Raw genomic sequence first — 19998 nt, 5'->3', positions numbered from 1 at the left:
TCAGGTGGACGTAAAAGATCCCATGGCACTATTTCGAAGAAAAGCAGGTGAGATATCCCTGGTGTCGTGGTCTCAATCAACATAACAAAAACAGATGATCAGGTCATTATCAGATTGCTGTTTTTGGGAGCTTGCTGTGCGCAAATTGGCTGCCGCATTTTCCACTGTGCAACAGTGACTACAGTCCAAAGGTACTTCATTGGCTGTAAATGCTTTGAGACGTCTGGCAGTCGTGAAAGGCGCTATATAAATGCAAGATTTCTTTCTACTAAATAGACCAAAGTCCTTGAGCCTGTCTGAGTAACTGAGTGTCTTTAAGCTAAAGGCTCCACTTATGGTATAATGTAGTAAAATATTGTTGGACGTTGAATGAAAGAAGTGAGGATGTGGTTGTGTGATTTATTTCTCCTGTATTGCAGGCTCCGTGGGATGCTCAGCATATTCCAGCGCTATTTTCTGCTTACTGTGGGCTGCTGGTTGCTTCTTGCTATCACCTCAGCAGACAAAGCAGTGAGCCGGCAGTGTTGGTGTAAGTCATTTCATTACAATTCCCACAGTCATTACTGGCCACACGGTCACAGGAGGTTCGAACACCCCATCCATCCGAAGGAATCTTTGATCCTAGATCAGATTGGCTCATCAATTCAAATCGCGAATGGCTGCATCAGTGACCATAGAAGGTGGGGGGCGGCGGGGGTTGATCTGTGATCTGAGGGAGGTCATTGTTGGTCCGTTGTAAACACGTCAGCCAACAGAAGTGCCTTGTGGAAACTTGTGACTTGACTGAATCATCATTATAGGTAAAAATGGATGTTCCTGCTATATTGGTGCAGTACAGAACTGTAGGTGAATCGTTTTTCATGTAGCATTACCCATTGTATTGAGGAGGTCCAACACCGCCTCCAGTGCACTAGCGCAGCCTTCGGTCGCCTGAGGAAGAGAGTGTTCGAAGATCAGGCCCTCAAATCTGACACCAAGATTATGGTCTACAGGGCAGTAGTGATACCCGTCCTCCTGTATGGCTCAGAGACGTGGACCATGTACAGTAGACACCTCAAAACGCTGGAGAAATACCACCAACGATGTCTCCGCAAGATTCTGCAAATTCCCTGGGAGGACACACGCACCAACATCAGTGTTCTTGACCAGGCCAACATCCCCAGCATTGAAGCACTGACCACACTTAATCAGCTCCGTTGGGTGGGCCACATTGTCGCCTGCCCGACACAAGACTCCTAAAGCAAGCGCTCTACTCTGAACTCCTACAAGCGAGCCCCAGGTGGGCAGAGGAAACGTTTCAAGGACACCCTCAAAGCCTCCTTGATAAAATGCAACATCCCCACCGACACCTGGGAATCCCTGGCCAAAGCCCACTCGAAGTGGAAGAAGTGCATCCGGGAGGGCGCTGAGCACCTCGAGTCTCATTGCCGAGAGCATGCAGGCAGCGGAAGGAGCGTGCAGCAAACCAGACTCCCCACCCATCCTTTCCTTCAGCCACTGATTGTCCCACCTGTGACAGAGACTGTAATTCCCATATTGGACTGTACAGTCACCTGAGAACTCACTTTTAGAGTGGAAGCAAGTCTTCCTCGATTTTGAGGGACTGCCTATGATTGAGGAGTGTAATGCTGTTCATTTCCCCTGAAAACCAGATGACAACAAATGATGGGGTTGAAGCAGGATTGCTGTTTGGTGTTTTCCGATGATAGATCAAATGGATGGGTGCGGTATAATTCTGCATCTGAGAGAGATGGTTTGACACAATACTTTACACTGACACTGCAAGTGGTAGAGGAAAACAAAAGTTATTGAATGTGTATCACAGTAACTGAGATTCTGTCCTTCAGGAAATCACTGACGTTCCTTGCAGTTATACTTGTATACTAGAAATGTCCTTCAGCATTGCTGGGGGCCGAAAAGTAAATGGTTTAGTACTGCCTCTCCCCGGGGTCACAGTGTGTCCAGGCTCTGCTGCTCAACCCTGACTCGAGTGGCACTCTCCCCTGTTTAACGTTGATAGGATGCTAAGACTACGGGGATGGAGTATAAAAGCAGAGATGTCCTGCTACAACTGTACAGGGTATTGGTGAGGCCACACCTGGAGTACTGCGTACAGTTTTGGTCTCCATATTTAAGGAAGGATATACTTGCATTGGAGGTTGTTCAGAGAAGGTTCACTAGGTTGATTCCGGAGATGAGGGGGTTGACTTATGAAGATAGGTTGAGTAGGTTGGGCCTATACACATTGGAGGTCAGAAGAATGAGAGATGATTTTATTGAAGCGTAGAAGATAATGAAGGGCTCGACAAGGTGGATGCAGAGAGGATATTTCCACTCATAGGGGAAACTAAAACAAGGGGACATAGTCTCAGAATAAGGGGCCGCCCATTTAAAACTGAAATGAGGAGATGTTTCTTCTCTCAGAGGGGTGTAAATCTGTGGAATTCTTTACCCCAGAGAGCTGTGGAGGCTGGATCATTGAATATATTTAAGACGGAGATAGATTTTTGAGCGATAAGGGAGTAAAGGGTTATGGGGAGCGGGTAGGGAAGTGGAGCTGAGTCCATGATCAGATCAACCATGATCGTATTGAATGGCGGAGCAGGCTCGAGAGGCCAAATAGCCTACTCCTGCTCCTATTTCGTATGTTCTTATCTAACGGAGGTGTTTGGGACACCAACATTTGTTTTTATTCATTCATGGCATGTGGGCGTTCCTGGCATGGCCATAGTTATTGCCCATCCCTGATTGTCCCTTGAACCGCTGCAGTCCATGTGGTGAAGGTGCTCCCACAGTGCTATTAAGGAGGGAGTGCCAGGATTTTGACCCAGCAACGATGAATGAACGGCCGATATTTTTACAAGTCAGGATGGTGTGTGACTTGGAGGGGAACTTGGAGGTGCTGGTGTTCCCATGCACCTGCTGCACTTGTCCTCTAGGTGGTAGAGGTCGCGGGTTTGGGAGGTGCTGCCGAAGAAGCCTTGGCGAGTTGCTGCAGTGCATCTTGGTGCATCTTGATCTTCCAGTGTGCTGGGTATGACTCCAGCCAGTGGAGAGTTTTCTCCCTGATTCCCATTGACTTCAGTTTTACTAGGGCTCCTTGATGCCACACTCGGTCAAATGTTGCCTTGATGGCACTTGTGGAATTCAGCTCTTGTGTCCATGTTTCGACCAAGGTTGAAATGAGGACTGGAGCCAAGTGGTCCTGGCAGAACCCAAACTAAGCATCGATGAGCAGGCTATTGGTGAGTAAGTGTCACTTGATAGCACTGTCGACGACACCTTCCATCACTTTGCTGATGATTGAGAGTCGACAGATGGGCCGGATTGGATTTGTCCTGCTTTTTGTGGACAGTACATACCTGGGCAGTTTTCCACATTGTCGGGTCGGTGCCAGTGTTGTAGCTGTACTGGATCAGCTTGGCTAGAGGCTGTTGACTGGAGCACAGGCCTCTGTTTGATCGCCAGCAGTAGGTCAGGTGCTGTAAGCTTGGAGCCACATCCAGGACCCAGTGCAGCACAGGGTCACATAGGTTTCCCATAATGTGGCCATGTCTCACTCTTAGCATTCAGGATGTATCACAGTCCCCCCCCCCAATTCACAGCCCCTCCCCCTAATTCACAGCCCCTCCCTCAATTCACAGACCCCTCCCCCTAATTCACAACACCCCCATTCACAAACCCATTCGATCAGCCTACTCTGCCTCTTCCCTTCCTTCCCTTAGCCCACTGGGCCAAACTTCCTCAAGGATCCCCCCTGCCCTAGCCCAGACCTCACATCTTTCTCCAGCTTCTCTCCGATCTCCCCTCATGACCTCTCCGAGCTCATCTTGTCTATGAGACCCACTTCCTGCTCCCTTGACCCTATTCCCACTAAACTGCTGACCACCAAACTTCCTTTTCTGACTCCCGTGTTAGCCGACATTGTTAACGGTTCTCTCTCCTCAGGTGCTGTCCCCCTCTCCCTCAAATCTGACATCATCACCCCTCTCCTCAAAAACCGAACCCTTGACCCCTCCGTCCTTGCAGACTATCGCCCCATCTCTAACCTCCCTTTCTTCTCCAAAGTCCTTGAACATGTTGTCGCCTCCCAAATCCGTGCCCATTTCCCCAGAACTCCATGTTTGAATCCCTTCAATCCGGTTTCCGTCCCTGCCACAGGACCGAAACAGCTCTCATCAAAGTCACAAAAGACATCCTTTGTGAACGTGACAAAAGCAAACTATATCTCTCCTCGTCCTTCTCGACCTGTCTGCAGCCTTTGACACAGATGACCACTCCATCCTCCTCCAACGTCTCTCCACCACCGTCCATCTGGGTGGGACTGCACTCACCCGGTTCCATTCTTATCTATCTAATCTTAGCCAGAGAATCACCTGAAATGGCTTCTCTTCCCACTCCCTCATCGTTACCTCTGGTGTCCCCCAAGGATCTATCCTTGGTCCCCTTCTATTTCCCATCTACACGTTGCCCTTTGGTGATATTATCTGAAAACACAGCGTCAGTTTCCACATTTACACTGGTGACACACAGCTCTACCTCACTACCCCTCAACCCCTCCACGGTCTCTAAATTGTCAGACTGCTTGTCCGACATCCAGTTCTGGATGAGCAGAAATTTTCTCCAGTTGAATACTAGGAAGACCGAAGCCATTGTTTTCGGTCCCCGCCACAAATTCTGTTCCAAAGCCACTGCCTCCATCCCTCTCCCCAAGTTCTGTCTGAGGCTGAACCAGACTGTTTCCAACCTTAGTGTCATATTTGATCCTGAAATGAGCTGCTGACCACATAGCCACACTATTACTGAGACTGCCTATTTCCACCTCCGTAACATCGCCCGTCTCCGCCCCTGCCTCGGCCCATCTGCTGCTGAAGCCCTCATCCGTGCCTTTATTACCTCTAGACTTGACTATTCCAACACACTCCTGGCCGGCCTCCCACATTCTACCCTATGTAAACTAGAGGTGATCCAGAACTCGGCTGCCCATGTCCTAACTTGCACCAAGTCCCGCTCACCCATCACCCCTTGGCTCGCTGACCTACATTGGCTTCCGGTTAAGCAATGCCTTGATTTCAAAATTCTCACCCTTATTTTCAAATCCCTTCATGGTCTCATCCCTCCCTATCTCTGTAATCTCCTCCGGCCCCACAACCCCCCCACAAGATGTCTGCACTCATCTAATTCTGCCCTCCTGAGCATCCCTGATTATAATCGCTCCACCATTGGTGGCCGTGCCTTCTGTTGCCTGGGCCCCAAGCTCTGGAACTCCCTGCCTAAACCTCTCCACCTCTCTATCTCGCTCGGTGTCAAATTTTTTGTCTTATAATACTCCTATGAAGCGCCTTGTGATGTTGAAGGCGCTATATTCATACAAGTTGTTGTTGTTAGGGTATGGAGTAAAGGTGGAAAATGGTTGTCTATGAACCTGTAACTAATGGGGTAAAGCCGATGACATAACCAGGTTTCCACAGCCATGCTGCTATCTGATTGGGTGTTTCATTTTCACTACAGGTCTCTCATTCGCTCTAAGCTGTTCAACGAATTGGAAGTCCACAATCCTGAACATCCTCTGTCGGAAAACAAGGATGCTCTTCCTGAAAAGCTGAGAAATTCTGTGGTATGTCTTCCTTCTCACAGTCAGTCATTGTGTGATAATTTGACCACAGTGTTGCTTTGGGGCATTGAAATAAAGTATCTTAAATTGTATGTCGTGCTGGATCTCGTCACTGGTTCTCAGAACAAAAGATTTCCGTTTTATTCTAGAACGTAAAACGGAATGATACCGAGGCTACAAGTGTTACATCCTGAGGACAAGTTGCACAGACTAGGCGTGTATTCGCTCGAGTTTAGAAGATTACGGGGTGATCTAATTGAGGGGTTTAAGATGATTAAATGAGATGACAGGGTAGATCGAGAGAAACTATTCCCTCGGTGGGTGAGTCCAGAACAAGGGGACATAACCTGAAAATTAGAGCCAGGCCGTTCAGGGTGATGTCAGGAAGCACTTCTTCACTCCAAAGGTGGTGGGAATCCGGAACTCTCTACCCCAAAATGCTGTTGAGGCTGGAGGTCAATTGAAGATTTCAAAACTGAGGTTCAGGATTAGGGAACCAAGGTGAGTAGATGGAGTTAGGGTACAGGTCAGCCGTGGTGCAAGGGGCTGAACAGCTTCCGCTGTTCCTGTTCTAGTGGATCCTGGGAGGAGGAGCTTCCTTTCGCCTTGGGCTAAGGATCGGTCACAAGGTTCAGGAGGAGACAACAGCTATCTCCTCCTCATAACGTTCTGCCCAAGAAAAGCTTGTTTCTACAGGTATCTGCCTATAGGTGTGGTTTGACCAATGAGAATTCCTCCAAAGGAGAAGCTACAAGCTGATGAGAATGATCAACCCGAGCACAATAACACCCCAGGCTTCTTGCACAGGTCATGGATCAGCAATGGTCCAGCCTAGAAACGCCAGGCTCCCAGCAACTGGCTGGGAGGGACAATGTTGACATCTAGAAAACCCTTCACTCAGAAAGCTTCTACTGTTACATAAAATCATAAAGCACAGAAGGAAGACATTCGGCCCATCATGTCTGTGTCAGCTCTTTGAAACAGCTATTCAGTAAGACCCTCCCCGCTCTTTCCCCTTAACTCTGCACATTTCTCCTTTTGAAGTGTATACCTTTTGAAAGTGACTATTGAATTTGTTTCCACCACCCTCGGGATAAATGGTTCATTCTCTGGTTGGCTACCAGTAACTAGTGGGGTGCTGCAGGGATCAGTGCTGGGACCCCAATTATTTACAATCTATATTAACGACTTGGAGGAGGGACTGAGTGTAACGTAGCCAAGTTTGCTAACGATATAAAGATGGGAGGAAAAGCAATGTGTGAGGAAGACACAAACAATCTGCAAAAGGACATAGACAGGCTAAGTGAGTGGGCAAAAATTTGGCAGATGGAGTATAATGTTAGAAAGTGTGAGGTCATGAACTTTTGCAGAGAAAAAGTTATTATGTAAATGGAGAAAGATTGCAAAGTGCTGCAGTACAGCGGGACCTGGGGGTACTTTGTCAAGCCTGGGGGTACTTGTGCATGAAACACAAAAGGACAGTATGCAGGTACAGCAAGTGATCAGGAAGGCCAATGAAATCTTGGCCTTTATTGCAAAGGGGATGGAGTATAAAAGCAGAGAAGTCTTGCTACAGTTATGCAGGATATTGGTGAGGCAACACCTGGAATACTGCGTGCAGTTTTGGTTTCCATATTTACAAAAGGATATATTTGCTTTGGAGTCAGTTCAGAGAAGGTTCACTAGGTTGATTCCGGAGATGAGTGGGTTGACTTATGAGTAGGTTGGGCCTCTACTCATTGGAATTCAGAAGAATGAGAGGTGATCTTATCGAAACGTATAAGATTATGAGGGGGTTTGACAAATGGATGCAGTGAGGATATTTCCACTGATGGGGGAGACTAGAACTAGAGGGCATGGTCTTAGAATAAGGGGCCACCCATTTAAAACTGAGATAAGGAGAAATTTCTTCTCTCAGAGGGTTGTAAATCTGTGGAATTCGCTGCCTCAGAGTGTTGTGGAAGCTGGGACATTAAATACATTTAAGACAGAAATAGACAGTTTCTTAAACGATAAGGGAATAAGGGGTTATGGGAAGCGGGCAGGGAAGTGGAGCTGAGTCCATGATCGGATCAGCCATGATCGTATTAAATGGTGGAGCAGACTCGAGGGGCCGTATGGCCTACTCCTGCTCCTATTTCGTATGTTCTTATATAAATGGGGTAGCTCTTCCAAAGAGCTGGCACAGACACGATGGGCCGAATGGCCAATGCTGTATGATTCCAAAGAGTTAAAATGAAGGGTAGTTTTTGAGCTCTCCAAGTTGGTCGTCACTGGAAGTATGTTAGGCTTACTGCATTGTTCAATAGGTTTTAAAAAAATAACATTTGTAATAGTTTTGTTTGCCCATCGGGATAATGCCAATATGTATTTGCGTCTTTGCAGAGAGAAGTCTTGAAGTCTGATCTTGTTATGTGTGCAGTAATCACCCTTCTAACCTTCGCAATCAGCACAACCACTGTCTTCCTCTCACTGAAGGTATATGTTCATGTTGACCATCATTCTTCCATGTTGGCACTTTTTGGGGGCAAGATGTGTTGCAGCTTAATGTTTTACAAAAATCAGTTGAATTATGTAGAAGCCGGCACATGAACAGAAGCTTTTACCCAATCGGGACATGTTGGAGCCAATTCTGCTCACAGAACTGGTGCAAATTCCGTTTGCTCAATATTGAAGAACCTGCAAAACTATACAGACAGGAACAAAACTATAAGCAGGGCATTGTTATTTTATAACATTTATCAAAGGAGTTTTCTTTTTACTAGCATATCTTTGAGACTTTCTCATACACTATTAAACAGAAAATTGTTGTATAACGTTCATGAAAGACTATTGAAAAAAAATGAGAGCAGTCCATTAAATAAAACTTTAAAAACGACTCCTTTTTGAGCTGGTGGTGCAGCTGGTTAGAACCTTGTCCTTTCTCCCCGGCTCCCTGCGTTAGAATAGAGCCCAGCCCCACTGAGTTGACAGGCCTCTCTTTTACCTGCTAGGGTCTTAAATGATTGATCGTATTATGTCTGTAATGCACTTATGAATGACTCCACGAGGCAATGTGTTATACTCAAACTGTAGTAACCTTGGTCTTTTATGCATAACTCCAGAGTGAGGCACAAGCATGGTGAGCAGCCTTTTATACTGGGCCCTGCCACCAGGGCAGGAAACCCCCGGACTCCATCAGTTGCACCCTCTAATGGTGCCAGCAAAGTATATACACAGTGTAAACCTTATTGATCATACATCAGGTAAACAAGTCTCCATCTTATGCAACCACACAGTGACTACACAGAGAGTACATCAATAGTCTGCATACACAACAGATCGTGTCTTAACCCATTTATGGCACAAAACCTAAGTTCGTAAAAGTCGACACAGCCAAGTGTTGGAGGTAGAAAATGGAAGGTTGCTAGAAGCTGCTGCTCTGTGGTTCGAATGAATGAAGAAAGCGGTTCTACAGTGTCGGGGGAGCTGTACTCTGCATCTGCCCTGGATCTAAAGTATTTGCTTCGTGGGTTCTCTGCTTAAGCAATTATAGCAACATAAGAACATAATAAGAAATAGGAACAAGATTAGGCCACCTGGCCCCTCGAGCCTGCTCCGCTATTTAATAAGATCATGGCTGATCTGATCATGGACTCAGCTCCACTTCCCCTGCTCGCTCCCCATAACCCTTTATTCCTTTATCGCTCAAAATTCTGTCAATGTTCACCTTAAATATATTCAATGACCTACAGCTCTCTGGGGCAGAGAATTCCACAGATTTACAACCCTGTGAGAGAAGAAATTCCTCCTCATCTCAGTTTTAAATGGGCGGCCCCTTAATCTAGACTATGGGCTAGAACCTCCACTTTTTTTGCATGCTTAACACCCAATTAACGCCCATTTTACCGCTGAAATGACGTATAACGTCCAGATATCGGCCATTTTGGCACAATATGGAAACTGGCGGGCATTTTTAGGAAACTTATCGCCAAGTGTTACTTTCCCGATGTGTTTAACACTGGGAAAAAATATTACCACCCGGCCAGTTTTTTGGGGCAGGATCAGAATGGGTGAAATCAACGCCCATAATATCGGCCAGCGTTACGTTCCACACGGAATTAACACGGAGATTCATTAATACCGCCCGCCCACTTTTTTTTGTCGTAAAGAGCACATCTGGTGAAACTAACGCCCAGGAGATCGCCCACCGTCACTTTCCCCACCTCGCACACATATCGCCCACAATATCGCTCGCCCAAAAAAAGGCCCATAGAAAGTGGAACTGTTCTGAACGAACACCAGCGATGTGGCTGGCATTTTTAAAATCGCACTCTTACGTGAGCAGCTGATATGTGAACGATTTGCCTGAAAGAGCATTGATGTGAGTGACAACGCTGACACACTGCTGTGTGTGCAGCTCAGACATCAATGGTGCCCTTCGCCTTTTTTTGCCGCAGTACAGCGGGACATAGAAACATAGAAACATAGAAAATAGGTGCAGGAGTAGGCCATTCGGCCCTTCGAGCCTGCACCACCATTCAATATGATCACGGCTGATCATGCAACTTCAGTACCCCATTCCTGCTTTCTCTCCATACCTCTTGATCCCTTTAGCCGTAAGGGCTACTTCTAACTCCCTTTTGAATATATCTAATGAATTGGCCTCAACAACTTTCTGTGGTAGAGAATTCCACAGGTTCACAATTCTCTGAGTGAAGAAGTTTCTCCTCATCTCGGTCCTAAATGGCCTACCCCTTATCCTTAGACTGTGACCCCTGGTTCTGCACTTCCCTGACATTGGGAACATTCTTCCTGCATCTAACCTATCCAGTCCCGTCAGAATTTTATATGTTTCTGTGAGATCCCCTCTCATTCTTCTAATTTCCAGTGAATAAAGCCTAGTCGATCCAGTCTTTCTTCATATGTCAGTCCTGCCATCTCGGGAATCAGTCTGGTGAACCTTCGCTGCACTCCCTCAATAGCAAGAATGTCCTTCCTCAGATTAGGAGACCAAAACTGCACACAATACTCAAGGTGTGGTCTCACCAAGGCCCTGTACAACTACAAGAAGACCTCCCTACTCCTATACTTAAATCCCCTCGCTATGAAGGCCTGCATGCGATTTGCTTTCTTCACTGCCTGCTACCTGCATGCCTACCTTCAATGACTGATGTACCATGACACCCAGCTCTCGTTGCACCTCCCCTTTTACTAATCTATAACCATTCAGATAACAATCTGCCTTCCTGTTTTTGCAACCAAAATGGATAACCTCACATTTATCCACATTATACTGCATCTGCCATGCATTTGCCCATTCACCTAACCTGTCCAAGTCCCCCTGCAGCCTCCTAGCATCTTCCTCACAGCTCACACCGCCATCCAGCTTTGTGTCATCTGCAAACCTGGAGATATTACATTCAATTCCTTCGTCTAAATTATTAATATATATTGTAAATAGCTGGGGTCCCAGCACTGAATCCTAAGGCACACCACGAGTCACTGCCTGCCATTCTGAAAAGGACCCATTTATAGAAAAACATAGAAAACATAGAAAATAGGTGCAGGAGTAGGCCATTCGGCCCTTCTAGCCTGCACCGCCATTCAATGAGTTCATGGCTGAACATGCAACTTCAGTACCCCATTCCTGCTTTCTCACCATACCCCTTGATTCCCCTAGTAGTAAGGACTTCATCTAACTCCTTTTTGAATATATTTAGTGAATTGGCCTCAACAACTTTCTGTGGTAGAGAATTCCACAGGTTCACCACTCTCTGGGTGAAGAAATTCCTCCTCATCTCAGTCCTAAATGGCTTCCCCCTTATCCTTAGACTGTGTCCCCTGGTTCTGGACTTCCCCAACATTGGGAACATTCTTCCTGCATCTAACCTGTCTAACCCCGTCAGAATTTTAAACGTTTCTATGAGGTCCCCTCTCATTCTTCTGAACTCCAGTGAATACAAGCCCAGTTGATCCAGTCTTTCTTGATAGGTCAGTCCCGCCATCCCGGGAATCAGTCTGGTGAACCTTCGCTGCACTCCCTCAATAGCAAGAATGTCCTTCCTCAGGTTAGGAGACCAAAACTGTACACAATACTCCAGGTGTGGCCTCACCAAGGCCCTGTACAATTGTAGCAACACCTCCCTGCCCTTGTACTCAAATCCCCTCGCTATGAAGGCCAACATGCCATTTGCTTTCTTAACCGCCTGCTGTACCTGCATGCCAACCTTCAATGACTGATGTACCATGACACCCAGGTCTCGTTGCACCTCTCCTTTTCCTAATCTGTCACCATTCAGATAATAGTCTGTCTCTCTGTTTTTATCACCAAAGTGGATAACCTCACATTTATCCACATTATACTTCATCTGCCATGCATTTGCCCACTCACCTAACCTATCCAAGTCGCTCTGCAGCCTCATAGAATCCTCCTTGCAGCTCACACTGCCACCCAACTTAGTGTCATCCGCAAATTTGGAGATACTACATTTAATCCCCTCGTCTAAATCATTAATGTACAGTGTAAACAGCTGGGGCCCCAGCACAGAACCTTGCGGTACCCCACTAGTCACTGCCTGCCATTCTGAAAAGTCCCCATTTACTCCTACTCTTTGCTTCCTGTCTGACAACCAGTTCTCAATCCATGTCAGCACACTACCCCCAATCCCATGTGCTTTAACTTTGCACATTAATCTCTTGTGTGGGACCTTGTCGAAAGCCTTCTGAAAGTCCAAATATACCACATCGACTGGTTCTCCCTTGTCCACTCAACTGGAAACATCCTCCAAAAATTCCAGAAGATTTGTCAAGCATGATTTCCCTTTCACAAATCCATGCTGACTTGGACCTATCATATTACCTCTTTCCAAATGCACTGCGATGACATCCTTAATAATTGATTCCTTCATTTTACCCACTACCGATGTCAGGCTGACCGGTCTGTAATTCCCTGTTTTCTCTCTCCCTCCTTTTTTTAAAAGTGGGGTTACATTGGCTACTCTCCACTCCATAGGAACTGATCCAGAGTCAATGGAATGTTGGAAAATGACTGTCAATGCATCCACTATTTCCAAGGCCACCTCCTTAAGTACTCTGGGATGCAGTCCATCAGGCCCTGGGGATTTATCGGCCTTCAATCCCATCAATTTCCCCAACACAATTTCCCGACTAATAAGGATTTCCCTCAGTTCCTCCTCCTTACTAGACCCTCCGACCCCTTTTATATCCGGAAGGTTGTTTGTGTCCTCCTCAGTGAATACCGAACCAAAGTACTTGTTCAATTGGTCCGCCATTTCTTTGTTCCCCGTTATGACTTCCCCTGATTCTGACTGCAGGGGACCTACGTTTGTCTTTACTAACCTTTTTCTCTTTACATATCTATAGAAACTTTTGCAATCCGTCTTAATGTTCCCTGCAAGCTTCTTCTCGTACTCCATTTTCCCTGCCCTAATCAAACCCTTTGTCCTCCTCTGCTGAGTTCTAAATTTCTCCCAGTCCCCGGGTTCTCTGCTATTTCTGGCCAATTTGTATGCCACTTCCTTGGCTTTAATGCTATCCCTGATTTCCCTTGATAGCCACGGTTGAGCCACCTTCCCTTTTTTATTTTTACGACAGACAGGAATGTAAAATTGTTGTAGTTCATCCATGCGGTCTCTAAATGTCTGCCATTGCCCATCCACAGTCAACCCCTTCAGTATCATTCGCCAATCTATCCTAGCCAATTCACGCCTCATACCTTCAAAGTTACCCTTCTTTAAGTTCTGGACCATGGTCTCTGAATTAACTGTTTCATTCTCCATCCTAATGCAGAATTCCACCATATTATGGTCACTCTTTCCACTCTTTGCTTCCTGCCTGCCAACCAGTTCTCTATCCACGTCAATACATTATCCCCAATACCATGTGCCTTAATTTTGCACACTAATCTCTTGTGTGGGACCTTGTCAAAAGCCTTTTGAAAGCCCAAATACACCACATCCACTGGTTCTTGCTTATCCACTCTACTAGTTACATCCTCAAAAAATTCTGGAAGATTTGTCAAGTATGATTTCCCTTTCATAAATCCATGCTGACTTGGACCGATCCTGTCACTGCTTTCACAATGCGCTGCTATTACAACTTTATTAATTGATTCCAACATTTTCTCCACTACTGATGTCAGGCCAACCAACATATAATTCCCTGTTTTCTCTCCCTCCTTTTTTAAAAAGTGAGGTTACATTAGCTACCATCCAATCCATAGGAACTGGACCAGAGTCTATAGAATGTTGGAAAATTCATCCACTATTTCTAGGGCCACTTCCTTAAGTACTCTAGGATGCAGACTATCAGGCCCTGGGGATTTATCGGCCTTCAGTCCCTTCAATTTCTCGAACACCATTTCCTGACTAATAAGGATTTCCCTCAGTTCTCACTTCTCGCTAGACCCTCGGTCTCCTAGTATTTTCGGGAGGTTATTCGTGTCTTCCTTCGTGAAGACAGAACCAAAGTATTTGTTCAATTGGTCTGCCATTTCCTTGTTCCCCATTATGAATTCCACCTTGTCAAGCCTGGGGGTACTTGTGCATGAAACACAAAAGGACAGTATGCAGGTACAGCAAGTGTTCAGGAAGGCCAATGGAATCTTGGCGTTTATTGCAAAGGGGATGGAGTATAAAAGCAGGGAAGTCTTGCTTCAGTTATACAGGATATTGGTGAGGCCACACCTGGAATACTGCTTATTTATGAACGGATATACTTGCTTTGGAGGCAGTTCAGAGAAGGTTCACTAGGTTGATTCCGGAGATGAGGGGTTTGACTTATGAGGAAAGGTTCAGTAGGTTGACCCTCTACTCATTGGAATTCAGAAGAATGAGAGATGATCTTATCGAAATGTATAAGATCATGAGTGGGCTTGATGAGGTGGATGCAGTGAGGATGATTCCACTGATGAGAGAGACTAGAACTAGAGGGCATGATCTTAGAATAAGGGGCCGCCCATTTAAAACTGAGATGAGGAGAAATTTCTTCTCTCAGGGGGTGGTATATCTGTGGAATTCGCTGCCTCAGAGAGCTGTGGAAGCTTGGACAGTAAATAAATTTCAGACAGAAATAGACAGTTTCTTAAATGATAAGGGGATAAGGGGTTATGGGGAGCGGGCAGGGAAGTGGAGCTGAGTCCATGATCAGATCAGCCATGATCTTATTGAATGGTGGAGCAGGCTCCAGGAGCCATATGGCCTACTCCTGTTCCTATTTCTTATGTTCTTATGTAAGATTATGTTCAATAACAAAAATGTTATACCAACATTGGTGAGAAATCATAAGTTTCACAGTCAATAACACCCAACCCCCTCCCACATCCCACTTTTTCCACCATTGACATAAATCAAATGTTCAACATGTCCAGCAACACAAAATACAAAGGCAAAGCAGGAGCGTTGTCCCCAGCCCCCATACATTACAACAAATATAATACACCAGGATAGAAATATAACAAAGCCATCACCTGCGGACATGTACCTCACTTTCCTTCCCTCCCCTTCTTCTCCCCACCTCTACCCCTTCCCCTCCTCACTCCACGCCACCTGGCCGAGGAGCTCCTCAGGCGGTGCCTCATTGGGGGGGGGGGGAATGAAGGCAGATGCGTTGGTTGCACGGGTACGGGAGTGGGGGGTGCCGAGGGGGCAACATTCTCTGATGCAGAAGCAGGATCTTAGTCCTTGCTCTCATCTGTCGTTCGCATCGATGGAGTGCTGCGCTCGGGGACCACTGGGAGACCTGTGGCAGTGGTGTTCCTGGCTGTCGCATCCAGGGCCTCCGCCATCCATGGAATATACTCAGTCATGGTGGCCAGCTGTCGGGATATGCCCCTTAATGCTTCGATGAGCTGGTCACCAATGACTACAGTCCTCCTGGACAACTGTACCATCTCTCCGCTGTCATGTGGCACACGTGGAACAGACCTGCTGCATCCACGAGACCTCGGCGGGGTAGGCACCGTCCTAGGGATAAATGGGATGCCCTGTGGTGAGGTGCTTGGGGCCGATACCTCCAGAGTGGAGGCAGGAATGACCGGAGGACCACTAGATGGCCTTGGGGTGGAATGGCTTCTGGAGCGTGGCGATGCAGGTTCCTCGAAGTCCGCACTCTCATCCATAGAGAAAAGACCCAGCGGATTGACAGGCGAGAAGCGGAACTCCTCAGCACCAGATGTTGGATCGTCCGGAGAGTCGGGCCCCGCGCCCCCAACTTCTGGCCTCTGTAGTCTTGCCTTGGGATGCGCTGCTGGCTGAATTGCAAGGCACAAATGAGGTTATTAGAGGAGAAGGGGGTGCTAGGGTGACAAGGTGAGTCCAGCGCTACACACAACATATGCACGACGAAAGCACCTCTGCTCTCAAAATCATCGCAGACATCACATTTCATGACCATCAACACATTATGCATTGCAATGATTTTCATTCGGCCATCATTATTGCTATGACATAGTGGCATCTATCGACTTTACATCACGCAATGGCGTAAGCTTTACTCACGTGGCATCACTTCAGGGTCCGCAGATGTGTCGTTGGCTGTCCGGGGGTGCTTCTCCACGAGTGCTAGCACTCACTCCTCCATCTCAGTGATGTCGCTGGGGACTGGTGGCCCCCCACCCGTTCGCCTCTGCATGGACCTCATCGTCGAGAGCTTCTTCTGTAAAAGGTGACAGGACGACATGGCATGAGATCATTGCGTGATATCATTGCTAGGTACTATCACAGACACTGATACAACACATAACGGACAGAAATAATCATGATTATTATGATAATTAGCATTCTTTACCTAAAGACTTACACCGTGACCGCAGGTTTTGAGTAAAACATTCCTGGTAAAAGTGCAAGATCTCACATCTGATGATAGTCACTCATGACTGTTACAAATCAAATTATATAAATAGATAAGTACATGTAAATCAATGTAATACTTACTCTTGCGGATCGCACCAGGTCATTCCATCGTTTGCAGCGTTGGTCGATGACGAGACCACCTCTGCTATCTCGGTCCATATCCTCTGGTAGGCCTTTGGGGTGGGCTTCCCACACCCTCCCTGTGTCAAATCACCCCAGCGTAACTCGACCTCCTGCAGGAGGGAGGTTGCCTCGTCCGAGAACCTCCTGGCTCTTCTGCGGCCTCCAATGTGCTCCTCTCCCACCTCACTGCTCTCTCCAGCGTCAGTCTCCACAGCGTGCTGTGATGCCTCCTCCTCTCTCTCCTTTATAGGCCAAATTCGGGCAAATATGTGGCTGGTAACAGCTACCTTTTGTTTGCCTACTTGCTGTGAAGCTCTAACGTCTCCCTCCTTCCTCCCAAAGCAGCCACACCACACCCAGACACGCCTTCAGTCCCTCTGAGCTCCCTCTCTCTCCGTCTCCTCTTCTGCGCATGTCATGATGACCCTTGACGTCCAGAATCACGGGAATCGAGCATTGCCATGTTGTTGCTAAGGACGGCCACACTTTACGACAGAAGGTCAAAAAAATTTAACGCTATCGCCCATTTGATATCGCTCACGGTAACACCCATTTTCAAAAATGGAGACTCGGTGCTTTGAGAATGGGCGAGAAGCCGGCGATCTGAAAACCCTGTTTTACCGCCCACGCCGGAAATATCGCCCAAACAAAAGTGGAGGTTCTTGCCCTAGATCCCCTAGTTTTGGTTTCCTCTATGAGTGGAAATATCCTCTCTGTATCCACCTTGTCAAGCCCCTTCATTATCTTAAATGTTTCAATAAGATCACCTCTCATTCTTCTGAACTCCAATGAGTAGAGGCCCAACCTACTCAACCTTTCCTCATAAGTCGGACCCTTCATCTCCGGAATCAACCTAGTGAACCTTCTCTGAACAGCCTCCAATGCAAGTATATCCTTAAATACAGAGACCAAAACTGTACGCAGTACTCCAGGTGTGGCCTCACCAATACCCTGTACAGTTGTAGCAGGACTTCTCTGCTTTTATACTCTATCCCCCTGGCAATAAAGGCCAACATTCAATTTGCCTTTCTGATTACTTGCTGTACCTGCATACTAACTTTTTGTGTTTCATGCTCAATGACCCCCCAGGTCTCTCTGTACTGCAGCACTTTGCAATTTTTAACACATTGCTATTAAGAACTAGTTGGTTTATTTAAAAAGATTTAACAATCACATTGCACATTACCAGTTCATCCACTCGGCTCACAACCACATAACTCATCGTGGATCCCCTAAACCCAACTGGCCGGGGTTTTATTGGGTCTTGTGAACAGCACGTGACTGGCTAAGCCACTCACAATTCAACAGCTCGACAAATGTGTGAGCATTTCACAGGTGGATACATTACAATGAGAGTGCTCAATACTGACTTCTAAGCAGGAGTCGGCCATTTGGCCCCTCGAGCCTGCTTCACCATTCAATGAGATCATGGCTGATCTTCGACTTCAACTCCACTTTCCTGCACTGTCCCCATAATCCCTTGATTCCTTAATATCCAAAAATCTATCGATCCTTGTCTTGACTATACTCAACGACTGAGCCTCCACAGCCCTCTGGGGTAGAGAATTCCACCACCCCCTGAGTGAAGAAATTCCTCTCAGTCCTAAATGGCCGGCCCCTTATTCTGAGATTGTGACCCCTGGTTCTAGACTCTCCAGCCAGGGGAACATGCTCCCTGCATCCACCCTGTAAAACCTTGTAAGAATATTATACGTTTCAAAGCGACCACCTCTCACACTGCCAGCCCTTGCACCCCTCAATTTCATGAGCACAAATATTTCCTTCCATCACCTCATTGAGCACGTATTCCAATAACTCATCCTCACCAGTATTCGCCTAGGATTTAAAAAAATAATAAAGAACATTGCCCTGAGTGTAGAAGATTAAAGGGTGATGTAAAAGATACAATTTCCTTTGATGGGGAAAGTCCAGAAATAGGAACATAACCTTAAAATTAGATCAGGGCCATTCAGGAAGCATTTCTTCACACAATGGGTAGGGGAAATATGGAACTCTCTCCAGCAAAGAGCTGTTGTGGCTGGGGTTGAAAAGTTCAAAACTGAGATTGAGAAATTGTTGTTAGGTAAGGGTATTAAGGGTTACAGAACTAAGGCCGGTAAATGGAGTTGAGATACAGATCAGCTGTAATCTAATTGAAAGGTGTAACAGGCTCGAGGGGTTGAATGGACCTCCTCCTGTTTCCGTGTAACAGGATCGAGGGGTTGAATGGGCCTCCTCTTGTTCCCGTGTAACAGGATCGAGGGGCTGAATGGGCCTCCTCCTGTTCCCGTGTAACAGGATCGAGGGGCTGAATGGACCTCCCCCTGTTCCTGTGTAACAGGCTCGAGGGGCTGAATGGGCCTCCTCCTGTTCCTGTGTAACAGGCTCGAGGGACTGAATGGCTTCCTCCTGTTCTTGTGTAACAGGCTCGAGGAACTGAATGGGCCTCCTCCTGTTCCTGTGTAACAGGCTCGAGGGGCTGAATGGCCTCCTCCTGTGCCTGTGTAACAGGCTCGAGGGGCTGAATGGCCTCCTCCTGTTGCTGTGTAACAGGCTCGGAAAGGCTGAATGGCCTCCTCCTGTTCCTGAGTAACAGGCTCAAGGGGCTGAATGGCGTCCTCCTGTTCCTGAGTAACAGGCTCAAGGGGCTGAATGGCCTCCTCCTGTTCCTGTGTTCCTATTCTGAAGGACAGTATATCAAGGTTACAGAACATAGGAGCCCAGTTAATGTCTCACGTGTTATATATTCTATGTCTCCTAGTGAGTTTGGTTGATATCAACAATTTGTGTCCTTTATCAACAACTGTCTCTCCCTCTTGCCGGGAGCGGTATTGGTTGCACATTTCTTGTATGAGAACAAGAGAGAGACTTTTAATTGACCCTCTAATATATCAAATATGTGTTCTTATGTAGCCGCAAGGTTAATTGTAGGTTTACGTTTATGACAATTTTTTTTTGTACGGCTTTTATTCCTTCAGAAGCACAGCCTGTTCCCCGAGAGAGGGCGATGGGTGAGCTGGCCCCAGGACTTTGCATTGGGAACGTTGCCATGTTGACTAACCCTCCAGTTTCCCCTTTCTGCCTGTGTGAATTGAACCTTGACAGGGCCTCACCCAGATGTTGCCTGGAACTCAGAACTTGAACTGCGACGTAGGATTGTGAGCAAGGACACCAGTGCCGCTGCTCGCTACAGTGTCTGGTCACCTAGCAACGCTGCACCACCGTAGGGTCGCCAGCTCTGCCCTCCGTTGGACAGATTTCAGGAGGTTTCATCACATGACCCCACCCCCACACACCCGCCATTGGCCGCCCGACGCGTCCATCCTCGCAATGCCTAATCCCCACAGCCAATCGGAAAGCAAACCGACTCTTCGCGACCCGATTGGGTGATCTTTGACTGTTATTCAA

The 19998-nt window shown here is 47.0% G+C and overlaps 1 long non-coding RNA gene across 1 annotated transcript; it reads left to right on the top strand.

Moving 5' to 3' along the window:
* The first annotated feature begins 417 nt into the window (after nucleotides 1–417).
* Nucleotides 418–5706, top strand: LOC139245212 (uncharacterized). The gene is made up of 2 exons (XR_011589938.1): nucleotides 418–529; nucleotides 5512–5706. It is a non-coding gene; the product is annotated as an uncharacterized lncRNA (long non-coding RNA).
* Nucleotides 5707–19998: the final 14292 nt, after the last annotated feature.

Source organism: Pristiophorus japonicus, unplaced genomic scaffold, assembly GCF_044704955.1.
Source record: "Pristiophorus japonicus isolate sPriJap1 unplaced genomic scaffold, sPriJap1.hap1 HAP1_SCAFFOLD_215, whole genome shotgun sequence".
NCBI classification, from domain to species: domain Eukaryota; kingdom Metazoa; phylum Chordata; class Chondrichthyes; family Pristiophoridae; genus Pristiophorus; species Pristiophorus japonicus.
This window is presented reverse-complemented; position numbering and strand designations above follow the sequence as displayed.